Consider the following 13257-nt stretch of genomic DNA (forward strand, 5'->3'; position numbering starts at 1 on the left):
ATGTCAATATTCTAAGGCACATGTCATCTGGCAAAGTGACACGTGCATTTCATTTACTCTCCCTGTGGCTTTTAAACATAATTTTTGTACACAGGTGGAACCACAAGTGTTTGTAATGAATAACATTTTCACAACTATAAATATATATATATAGATGTAGATATACCTATATGATATAGATGAGATAGAAGACAGATACATGGATGGATGGATGGATGGATGGATGGATAGATAGATAGATAGATAGATAGATAGATAGATAGAGAGGGATGGATGGATGGACAGATGGACAGGCAGATAAATGGATAGACAGACATGTGTATAAGAAGATATTGGTTTAAAATATTGTGAAATGCATATGAATCTTCAAAAATTGTCAATTTTTATTTTTTCAACATAAGGTTCCTTATGGAAAAGGTAGCATGGAGACTTCTTTAACAATGAGAACCTTAGAACTGAATAGACACAAAATCACAAGGAACTTTAAATTGTAATGTGATTTCCTGACATAGAATCAGAAACCTTCACACACTTCTGTGAAGCCAGACATCTTTGAAGGATACAGAGGACACACAGCTATCAATATATAGTAAGTATATATTTATATTTTCTCTATATTTATAGAGTAAAGCCTAAATTAATCTAATTTGTAAATTAAAATTATTACCTATTAAATTAGTTAAATTATTATTACTAAATAACTCAAAGTATTTGAACTTATACCCAATTTGTTTGGTCTTAGTCAGTCAAGTTTTTTTTAAAACAAAACACAGTAAAAAAAAAAAAAAAAAAACAGAAGAAATACAAGACCAGCATACACTTTTGAAATTCTCAGGAAACTTTTTCCTAGTTTGTGTCCAAAGATTAACATCCACAGGTTATCTTCTCTAGGCATTTTTCTGCCTGTCCAAAGGACTTAGATTTGGTTCCTATTGTTGACTTTTGGTGGCTCACACATCTTACAACTCTATCTTCAACTCACCCTGCATCCTCTTTTGGTCTTCATAGAGAGCTCCATGTGTGCCATACTTTTATATAAAAATTTAAATAACTTATAAAAATATTGGCACTCCCTTAGTCATAGAATATGGTAACACATCTTAAAAGTAATTGAAATGAATTGTAATTTTGTACTTTGTAATTAACTGAAGCTTCACTTAATAAAATACTATAAAGTTTCATAAATTCAATAATCCTGACATACCTGCACATCAGGCATATAGAAGGACATTCTGGAGTATGGTGTTGATAATGATTATATCAAGAGAAAAAACAGTTAAGTAATGATATAGTCAGCTTATATTAATCTGATTTTGTATGAGAAGATCAATGGAACATGTCTTCCATGATATGCTGCTTCTGGTTAAATGTAAGAACCTATGTTTAATTCTATATTTTCTTTCCTAGCAAGCCTTGGATTACCTCTTAGAGATCAATCCCTTTCAAAACAACATTATTTAAAGTCCAGATTTAACCTAATTTTTCAGTAAGTAGGAAAATCTCTGCCTTGCAAAAGATAAATCATATTTTCCCATATAGAAATTATCTCCATGTTTTAAAAGTCTAATTGTATCTATTCTAGAAAATACATATGATACATTCAGTGAAGCTTGGTTATTATTTGCTTAACAGCTAATATCCATGTGTAGGTGATATAGGACATACTTGTCTTTCTGGGTCGAGGATACCTCACTTGGGATGTTTATTTTCCAGTTCCATCATTTGCCTGCAAATTACATGATGCCATTTTCTTTAACAACTGTGTAATATTGGAATATGTAAAGTATCAAATTTTATTTATCCATTCTTCTTTAGAGAGGCATCTAGCTCATTTCCACTTTCTGGTAATTGGGAATAGAGCAGCATTAAATATGGTTAGAGAAAGTCTCTCTCTGATATGATGAAATATGCTTTGGGTTTATGTTGAAGAGTGGTATAGCTAGATCTTGAGATAAATTGATTCCCAACTTTCTGAGGAACCTCCATACTGATTTTCATAGAGAATGAAAAAGTTGGGGCTGGAGAGATGGCTCAGTGGTTAAGAGCACCGATTGCTTTTCCTGAGGTCCTGAGTTCAAATCCCAGCAACCACATGGTGGCTCACAACCATCTGTAATGAGATCTGATGCCCTCTTCTGGTGTGTCTGAAGGCAGCTACAGTGTACTCATATACAATAAAATAAAATCTTTAAAAGAAAAAGTTTGGGGTTGGGGATTTAGCTTAGTGGTAGAGCACTTGCCTAGCAAGCTCAAGGCCCTGGGTTCAGTCCCCAGCTCCAGGAAAAAAAAAAAAAAAAAAAGAAAAAAGAAAAAGTTTGCATATTTTTATTGAACACCAATTTTTTTTTTATTTTTCTGTACTTTGTACATTTGTCCTCTATAGAATGTATTGTTGGTTAAATATCTTTTCCCATTCTGTAGGCTCTTGATTTGCCTAATGACAGTGTCTTTTGGCATGTATAGCTTCTTGGTTTAAGGAGGTCCCACTTTTATTAAATTTTGGTGATAGCACTTTCACTAATAGAGTCTTGTTCAGAAAGTTTTCCCTTCTGTCAGTGAGTTCAAGGTTATTCATTACATACTCTCCTATCATATTGAGTATATCTGGCTTATTGTTGTAGTTTTGTTGCATTTGTAGTTGAGTTTTGTACAGGGTGATAAGTATAAACCTATTTTAATTCTCCTGCATGCAGACATTTGATGAAATCTACCATAGGTATGTAAATTTATGTCTGGCTTATCAGGTCAATTCTTTTTATCACTGTGTCTGTTTTGTACCAATACCACACTTTCATTATATCACATTGTTATAGATATCCAGTTCGTTCTCATCCTCTCTCTCTCTCTCTCTCTCTCTCTCTCTCTCTCTCTCTCTCTCTCTGTGTGTGTGTGTGTGTGTGTGTGTGTGTGTGTGTGTGTGTGTGTGTGTATGTGTTTACTTCCATTTGAAGTTGAGATTAGTCCATTCAAGATCTGTGAACTGTACTGGAATTTTGATGGGGATCACACTGAATCTAATGAATACTTTTGGTTAGAATGACCATTTCTTTTTTTTTTTTTTCTTGGACATTCTCTTTATCTACATTTCAAATATTATCCCCTTTCCTGGTTTCTCCTCCAAAAAACCCCTATTCCATCCCCACACCCCTGCCTCCCTGAGGGTGCTCCAGCAACCTACCTACCCACTCCCTCCAGCCTCCCCAAACTGGCATTCTCCTATACTGAAGCATCAAGCCTTCATAGGAGCAAGGACCTCTCCTCTTATTACTGCCCAACAAGGACGTCCTCTGCTACATATGCGACTGAAGACATGGGTCACTCCATGTGTATTCTTTGGTTGGTGGTTTAGTCCCTGGGAGTTTTGGGGTGTCTAGTTGGTTGATCCTATTCTTCCTATGAGGTTGCAAATCCCCTCACATACCTCAGTCCTTTCTCTAACTCCTCCAATGGGGACCCCATTCTCAGTCCAGTGTTTGGCTGCAAGGACTTGCCTCTGAATTTCTCAGGCTCTGACAGAGCCTATCTGGAGACAGCTTCTGTCAGCAAGCAACTCTTGGCATTCCCAATAGTGATTAGGTTTGATGACTGCATGTAGGATGGATCACCATGTGTGGCAGGCTCTGGATGGCCTTCCCTTCAGTCTCTGCTCCACACTTTGTGTCCGTATTTTCTTCTGTGATTATTTTTCCCCTTCTAAGAAGAACTGAAACATCCACACTTTGGTCTTTCTTCTTGAGCTTCATGTGGTCTATACATTGTATCTTGGGTATGCCAAGTTTTAAGATTAATATCCACTTCTCAGTGAGTACATATCGTGTGTGTTCTTTTCTGATTGGGTTACCTCATTCAGGATGATATTTTTTACTTCCATTCATTTTCCTAAAACTTTCATGAAGTCATTGTTTTTAATAGCTGAGTAATTATCCATTGTCCAAATACACCACAGTTTCTGTATCCATTCCTCTGTTGAGTGACATGTAGGTTTTTTTCCAGCTTCTGGATATTATAAAAAAGGCTAATATGAACATAGTGGAGCATGTTTCCTTGTTATATGTTGGAGCATCTTTTGGGTATATGTCAAGGAGTTGTATAGCTGGGTCCTCAGACAGAATTGTACCTAATTTTCTGAGGAAATGACAGATTAATTTCAAGATCATTTCTTAAGACTGTTCTAAGATCAAGAGACGACAAATGGGATGTCATAAAATTGCAAAGATTCTGTACGGCAATGGACACTGTCCTTAAGACAAAATGTCCAACAACAGATTGGGAGAAGATATTTACCAATCCTACATCTGATAGAAGACTAATGTCCAATACATACAAATAACTCAAGAAGTTAGACGCCATAAAATCAAATAACCCTATTAAAAATGGGATACAGAGCTAAACAAAGAATTCTCAACTGAGGAATTTTGAATGGCAAAGAATTACCTAAAGAAGTGGTCAACATCCTGAGTTATCAGGGAAATGCAAATCAAAACAATCCTGAGATTCCACCTAACACCAGTTAGACTGACTAAGATAAAATTTTCAGGTAAAGGCAGATGCTGGCGACGATGTAGAGATAGTAGAACACTCTTCCATTGTTTGTGGGACTGTAAGATGGTGCACCCACTCTGGAAATCAGTCTGGAGGTTCCTTAGAAAATCTCTGGTGGACAGGGGTATGTAAGCCTTCTTTTGGAGACAGAGTAGGAGGAATTGGATGAGGAGCCATGGGAAAGTGGACCAGAAGGAGGATAATTACTGGACTGTATATAAAACAAGCCTAAATCAACAACAACAATAGTAAATAATAATAATAATGAAAAGGAGGAGGAAGAGGAAGAAGAGAAGGAGGAGAAAGATAGAAAATCTTCATGGAAAGGGAATGGTAACCGCAGGGCAAGACCCCACCTAGTTAATCTTCCAACTTTTGAAAAAGAATTTTTAAAAACTTTAAAATAGCTGTATTGTTACATGCATTTTACACCAGCCCTTGAGGTGAGGAGATAGCAGAGTGATGTTAAAGCCTGCCTGGTCTACAGAAATTAAACAGAGACATAGACAGACTAAGAGAAATCATGAACCAAATGGACTTAACAGATATTTATAGAACATCCTATCCTAAAACAACAGGATATACCTTCTTCTCACAACCTCATGGTACTTTCTCAAAAATTGACCATATTAGTCATAAAACAGGCCTCAACAGATACAGAAAGATAGAAATAATCCATGCGTCCTATCAGACCACCACAGGCTAAAACTGGTCTTCAATAACAATAATTGAAGGGAAGAACGCCCACATATACATGGAAGGTGAACAATGCTCCACTCAATTATAACCTGGTCAAGGAAGAAATAAAGAAAGAAATTAAAGACTTCTTAGAATTCAATGAAAATGAAGGTACAACATACACAACCTTATGGGACACAATGAAAGCTGTGCTAAGAGGAAAACTCATAGCTCTGAGTGTCTGCAGAAAGACACAAGAGAGAGCATATATCAGCAACTTGACAGCACACCTAAAAGCTCTAGAACAAAAAGAAGCAAATACACCCAGGAGGAGTAGAAGACAGGAAATAATCAATCTCGGAGCTGAAATCAACCAAGTAGAAACAAAAAGGACCATAGAAAGAATCAACAGAACCAAAAGTTGGTCCTTTGAGAAAATCAACAAGATAGATAAACCCTTAGCCAGACTAATGAGAGGAAATAGAGTGTCCAAATTAAGAAAATCAGAAATGAAAAGGGAGACATAACTACAGAATCAGAGGAAATTAAAAATATTATCAGATCCTACTACAGAAGCCTGTATTCAACAAAACTTGAAAATCTGCAGGAAATGGACAATTTCCTAAACAGATACCAGGTACTGAAGTTAAATCAGGAACAGATAAACCATTTAAACTACCCTATAACTCCTAAAGAAATAGAAGCAGTCATTAAAGGTCTCCCAACCAAAAAGAGCCCAGGTCCAGACGGGTTCAGTGCAGAATTCTATCAGACCTTCATAGAAGACCTCAAACCAATACTATCCAAACTATTCCACAAAATTGAAAAAGATGGAGCACTACCGAATTCCTTCTATGAAGCCACAATTACTCTATACCTAAACCTCACAAAGACCCAACAAAGAAAGAGAACTTCAGACCAATTTCCCTTATGAATATCGACTCAAAAATACTCAATAAAATTCTGGCAAATCAAATCCAAGAACACATCAAAACAATCATCCACCATAATTACGTAAGCTTCATCCCAGACATACAGGGATGGTTTAATATTCAGAAAACCATCAACATACTCCATTATATAAACAAACTGAAAGAACAAAACCACATGATCATTTCATTAGATGCTGAGAACGCATTTGGACAAAATTCAACACCCCTTCATGATAAAAGTTGTGGAAAGAATAGGAATTAAAGGCCCATACCTAAACATAGTAAAAGCCATATACAGCAAACCAGTAGCTAACATTAAACTAAATGGAGAGAAACTTGAAGCAATCCCACTTAAATCAGGGACTTGACAAGGCTGCCCACTCTTTCCCTACTTATTCAATATAGTTCTTGAAGTTCTAGCCAGAGCAATCAGACAACAAAAGGAGATCAAAGAGATACAGATTGGAAAAGAAGAAGTCAAAATATCACTATTTGCAGATGATATGATAGTATATTTAAGTGATCCCAAAAGTTCCACCAGAGAACTACTAAACCTGACAAACACCTTCAGCAAAGGGGCTGGGTTTAAAATTAACTCAAATAAATCAGTAGCCTTCCTCTACACAAAAGAGAAACAAGCCGAGAAAGAAATTAGGGAAACGACACCCTTCATAATAGTCCCGAATAATATAATACACCTTGGAGTGACTTTAACCAAGCAAGTAAAAATCTGTATGATAAGAAGTTCAAGCCTCTGAAGAAAGAAATTGAAGAAGACCTCAGAAGATGGAAAGATCTCCCATGCTCATGGATTGGCAGGATTAATATAGTAAAAATGGCCATTTTACCAAAAGTGATCTACAGATTCAATGCAATTCTCATCAAAATACTAATACGATTCTTCAGAGAGTTAGACAGAACAATTTGCAAATTCATCTGGAATAACCAAAAACCCAGGATAGCTAAAGCTATCCTCAACAATAAAAGGACTTCAGGGGGAATCACTATCCCTGAACTCAAGCAGTATTACAGAGCAATAGTGATAAAAACTGCATGGTATTGGTACAGAGACAGTCAGATAGAGCAATGAAATAGAATTGAAGACCCAGAAATGAACCCACACACCTATGGTCACTTGATTTTTGACAAAGGACCCAAAACCATCCAATGGAGAAAAGATAGCATTTTCAGCAAATGGTGCTGGTTCAACTGAAGGTCAGCATGTAGAAGAATGCAGATCGACCCATGCTTATCACCCTGTACAAAGCTTAAGTCTAAGTGGATCACGGACCTCCACATCAAACCAGATACACTCAAACTAATACAAGGAAAAGTGGGGAAGCATCTCGAACACATGGGCACTGGAGAAAATTTCCTCAACAAAACACCAGTGGCCTATCCTCTAAGACCAAGAATTGAAAAATGGGATCTCAGAAAACTGCAGAGCTTCTGTAAGGCAAAGGACACTGTTGTTAGGACAAAGGGACAACCAAGAGATTGGGAAAAGATCTTTACCAATCCTACAACTGATAGAGGGCTTATATCCAAAATATACAAAGAACTCAAGAAGTTAGGCCGCAGGGAGACAAATAATCGTATTAAAAAATGGGGTTGAGAGCTAAACAAAGAATTCACAGCTGAGGAATGCCAAATGGCTGAGAAACACCTAAAGAAATGTTCAACATCTTTAGTCATGATGAAATGCAAATCAAAACAACCCTGAGATTTCACCTCACACCAGTGAGAATGGCTAAGATCAAAAACTCAGGTGACAGCAAATGCTGGCGAGGATGCAGAGAAAGAGGAACACTCCTCCATTGTTGGTGGGATTGCAGACTGCTACAACCATTCTGGAAATCAGTCTGGAGGTTCCTCAGAAAATTGGACATTGAACTGCCTGAGGATCCAGCTATACCTCTCTTGGGCATATACCCAAAAGATACTTCTACATATAACAAAGACACGTGCTCCACTATGTTCATACCAGCCTTGTTTATAATAGCCAGAAGCTGTAAAGATGCCCTTCAACAGAGGAATGGATACAGAAAATGTGGTACATCTATACAATTGAATACTACTCAGCTATCAAAAACAATGACTTCATGAAATTCATAGGCAAATGGATGAAACTGGAAAATATCATCCTGAGTGAGGTAACCCAATCACAGAAAAACATACATGTTATGGACTCACTGATAAGTAGATATTAGCCCAAATGCTTGAATTACCCTAAATGCACAGAACACATGAAACTCAAGAAGGATGACCAAACTTCAAATGCTTCACTCCTTCTTTAAAAGGGGAACAAGAATACCCTTGGGAGGGACTAGGGAGGCAAAGTTTAGAACTGAGGCAGAAGGAACACCCATTCAGAGCCTGCCCCACATGTGGCCCATACATATACAGCCAGCAAACTAGATAGGATGGATGAAGCAAAGAAGTTCCAGCTGACAGGAACCAGATGTAGATCTCTCCTGAGCAACACAGCCAGAATACAGCAAATACATAGGCGAATGCCAGCAGCCAACCACTGAACTGAGAATGGGACCCCCGTTCAAGGAATCAGAAAAAAGGACTGGAAGAGCTTGAAGAGGCTCGAAACCCCATAGGAACAACAATGCCAACCAACCAGAGCTTCCAAGGACTTAGCCACTACCCAAAGGATATACATGAACTGAACCTGGGCTCCCACCTTATAGGTAGCAATGAATATCCTAGTAAGTGCACCAGTGGAAGGGGAAGCCCTTGGTCCTGCCTAGACTGAACCCCCAGTGAATGTGATTTTTGTGGGTAGAGTGGTAATGGTGAGAGGATGGGGAAGGGAAGCCCATATAGAAGGGAAGAGTGAGGTGTTAGGGGGATGTTGTCCTGAAACTGGGAAAGGAAATAACAATTGAAATGTAAATAAGAAATACCCAATTTAATAAAGATGGAGAAACAAAGAAATATATCTAATAAAAAAATTGTAAAAAATGTAATTTTCAAAAGGGGGTTAAGCAACTTGTCATCAATCATGAGGATCCAAGTTCTATCCCATGTGGTAGGAGGACAAACTCCCCACTCATTGTCCTCTGACCTCCATATACTCACACTGACACATATAGACATTTGCACACAGAATATACTAATTAATTAATTAATTAATTAATTAAAGGTGTTTCAAACCATCTGTTCTTGGCCTTAGCTCACTTCTGTCTCTGGATTACACAGCTCTCTTCCCCACATCTGCCTTTCTTTCTCTCATGCCTGTCATGCTTGCATGTGCATTTATCCTCCCGTAGTGTCCATGTTTAAATCTGTATTCACTACAGCTCTGGTGACTAGATAGATGGTTCCCAGGTTAAAAGAACTTGCGGTGCGATCATGAGGCCTACAGTCCAAATCCCAGCATCCTGCAAACACCAGACACTACAGCTGCCAGGAATCAGACAACATCCTCTTGGGCAGAAATAACACAATACTGTCAGTAATTTGGAGTAAAACACACTTACAAATATATGGCAAAAATGCAAAACTTTGTCCTTTTAAAATGTAGCTCACAAAAGAATTAGCACCTGGGTCATGAATCAAAAGAAAGTAAAAATCATGGTTCCTTTTATACCATGTGAGCCAACCAAGTATTGTTATCTCTGTAAACCTGTTCCTTTCTCAGTACGCTGAATTTAAATAGACCTTTGGAATATTAAATGGGAAACCACTTAGCAAAAAGTCTTGTAGCATAGGGCATACATAGGAATTTACCAATTATTATTAAATTTTGGAATAAATGTTAAAAAACAAGTAGTCTTTCATGTTCGTTTTTAAGTATCAGTCACAAGACTTACAATCCTATGACTTAAGGTTGAGACTGATATATAAAAGGAATTACAAAACACCATTTGCAAGGACAAATGCTAAGTAAAAATACACTCCAACTTGAGAACCAGAATACAACATGTAGGAAAGCTCCTTGTACAAAATGGTAGAAAGCATCACATTAAAGATAATAAGACACCTCTCCTTCCTGAACACTACAAGAAACAGAATTCCCTAAGATCTTCTAGGCTTTTCCTGTCAGGAAAAAGGAAGCCCCAGTTAGTTCTCTTGTCACCACAATCGTATTTCCAGTAGAACATCAAAGCAAAACGTAGGAAAGGCATCTGTACCTTTCTCATTCTCAGGAAATCACTTTTATCTTATTCTAGGCTTACTGATAGACTACTTAGAAAGTCAAACAAATTTTGGTAGGCAACAAAATTTCATTCAAAAAAATATATAAAAATGAATTCTATAAAAAATTCAATAGAAAATGTTGTAAGAACACAAACAACGGTAACACACCTTTAATCCCAGCACTCTGGAGACAGAGGTAGGTAGGCAGATCACTTGACTTTGAAACCAGGCTAATTTATAGACTACTCAGGAAATGCCAAAAAACCCAGCCTCCAATAAGAGAGAGGGGTTGGGGGGAAGAAAGGGAGGGAGAGAGAAAGAAGAAACAATTTTATTTAAAAAGTTTGGATTATTTGTTTATATGTTTCTTTGTTCATTTTTAAGGTTGAGGAAGATGCTCAATAAGTAAAGTGCCTGCTCTGCAAACAGGAGGACCTAAGTTCAGATCCTTATCTACATCCACTCTGGCGCAGTGCTGCACATTTCTTTCTAAGTCCAACACATTGTATGATAAGAAACAGATGCTAGGAGGCAGCCAGTCCAGCCAAAATGGGAAGCTCCAGGTTCAGGGAGAAATTTTGACTCAAAAATTAAGGTAGAGAGCAACTGGAAGACACTGAACATAGACCCTGGCCTCTTCACAAAGCATAGAAAACTCAGACCTGTGATCTTTAACATGTATTGACTCAAGTGCTCACTGTAATGCTGTGGAGTAAGTAATACTGTAGTCGTCTTACATAGCTGAATAAAATGAAGCACCAGAAGTCATTATCCTATCCAGGGTCATGCAGTCAGCAAATGGTAGCAGGCAGGATCTAGATTCAAGATGTCAAAAGGTCAAATCAACTACAGCATTCCCTTAGAAATTTTTACAAAGAGCCTATTAGGTACTAGGCACAGTTCTAAGTACCAAGGATAAATTTATGAACAAATCAAAAGCGATTCTACTCTGTTGTTAGGAAGAGAGAGAGTCAAAGAGTGTAATGGGAATAATTAACAAGTGGAAAGTGTATCTGATAATAAATACAAAAGAGTAAAAGAAAAAATATTTAATTTAGGAAGGAGGAGAAGCTCCCTCAAGTAAAGAACAGCAATAGAAGACAAGAACAACTGTCACCAGCCAGAAGAGGTGTCCAGTCTATCTGCCTGGGTAGCATCCTGAAGTCCAATAGCGAGAGTCATGGGGTAAGGCTAAGTTAAGTTGGCAGCTGCCCTGATGGCAGGGAGGAGCTTAGATTCAATTCTGTATGTAACCCAGAGGTATTTGAGAATTTTGAGCACAAACGGTTCAATCCAAGTTCTTTATCAAAAGATCATTCTGATTGTAATCTGAGGAACAGCAAGCAAAATAAGGACACCAGGGAGGGCACTAATCCAACAATCTAAGGAAGATAACACTAGAACTTAAAACTTGCATCTGTGCATGGTTTACAAGGAGAGGAGATACTAAAAGAACCTGCCACTTACCACTTTTCTCATACTCTCAAGTTGTGTTCAAAGAAAATTACATTTTTAAAATATCGATTAATATCCACACTAATGTTTCTGTTGACACTGGTTGTCTGTGATTCAAAATTCTGTTTAACTTACCCTACGATTTATTTTGGTCTTTATTTATGATGGTGTCTAATTATGCAGGCCGTAATTGATTTGATTCTCACTATGTAGATCAGACTGGCTTCAAACTACCAGAGACCCCCCCCTGCCTCTGCCTACCTAGTGCTGAGAGTAACCAAGCCCAGTTTATACTACGATTTACAATCCCTTACATTCTAATGAAAAAAAGAATCACAATAACCTTCAGTGTCTGCTCACTTGTAGACAGTAGGTACTACCTAAGGTCTCCTGTGATTAGTTTTCTTCTCATGGCATTCTCTGTAGAATATCTGGCCCTATTTAGTACATTGCTATAAGAGCATTCCATGGAAAACACTTACCTAATACCTGTAGATTCATAGTCCTAGTAAATGCCTTTTTAAGAACTAATAGAAAATGATGTATTCAAACTATGAAGGAAAAGCTTGTCCAAGGTCATACAGCCAGATTCAAAGCCATATCTAAAGCTTCTATCTTCCTACCTCAAAAGCCATGGAAGACTGTATGTTTGACTTTATAGGTATATATAGTCATTAGCACTTATTAACAGCGGTTGGGGGCCTGGAAGCAGGGCAGTCGGCTGAGGCTCCTCTCCTCTGGGAAGGACTTGGGGACGGGGGTCATAGGGGTCGGGTGTGGTCAGCGGGCCTCATTCACCAGTCCCTGATCCCCCCACAGGAACATCACTCCCACCCTGCCATGCTCCCCGGAGACATTACTCACTGCTCCGTGTCTGTTCATTTTCCGTGAGGCTGAAAACTTAGTAATGGCGGTGAAAGTGACAAAGGCGGGGGGGGGGGGGTTCGGGGGCCACCACGGGGTCGCGGATCGAGTGGTCACAATGAGCCAGAAATCTAGGAATGGAGGCGGTGACCACGGTATTGGCGGGCGGAGCAATTTTGGCTGGAGCAGCAATGGCTTTGGAGGCGTGATCGAGGGTTGCAGCGGGGTTGTGGGTCACCATGTGGTCGGAGGTCACGGCAGGTCTGTGGATGCACCGCAGCCCCACTCGCAGCGTGCTTTGTGTGCCAGGATCCCTGAGGCAGCGCAGGAAGTGCTCATCAACCTTCCTCTGTAAACAGGATTGGAGCGGGGACGGAGGCGGCTTCTGGGGCGCCATGGTGAACGCGGGATCCCCACCTGGACAATGTACCAACATTTCCACCGCTTCAAATTGCCCGCGGCTGAAACAGAGCCCGGGACTTCTGTCGAGGAGTGATAGCGTCACCAGCGTTAACGCAAGATCCAGGAACACAGAAGGATAAGACGCGGCGTGATGGCGTCACAGAGCGCGACGGGAAAACAGGAAGACAGTAGTGAAACGTCTTCAATGACGGAGGCGTTGGCTTCCGGAGTC

General features: G+C 38.9%; 1 protein-coding gene and 1 long non-coding RNA gene across 2 annotated transcripts in view; one reads left to right on the forward strand and one right to left on the reverse strand.

Moving 5' to 3' along the window:
• The window catches only part of Ralbp1l4 (ralA binding protein 1 like 4), a 62983-nt gene extending 49866 nt beyond the window's left edge, over nucleotides 1–13117 (reverse strand). Inside the window, 1 exon segment of the mRNA XM_087559566.1 lies at nucleotides 12624–13117. The gene's annotated coding sequence lies outside the window, so the exon portion shown is untranslated.
• LOC102546625 (uncharacterized) overlaps nucleotides 25–13257 on the forward strand; it is a 37312-nt gene continuing 24079 nt past the window's right edge. The window contains 2 exon segments of the long non-coding RNA NR_203094.1: nucleotides 25–112; nucleotides 402–589. This is a non-coding gene — a long non-coding RNA (uncharacterized LOC102546625).

The sequence above is a fragment of the Rattus norvegicus genome, chromosome 7 (genome assembly GCF_021556685.1).
Source record: "Rattus norvegicus strain SHRSP/BbbUtx chromosome 7, alternate assembly SHRSP_T2T, whole genome shotgun sequence".
Lineage (NCBI taxonomy): Eukaryota > Metazoa > Chordata > Mammalia > Rodentia > Muridae > Rattus > Rattus norvegicus.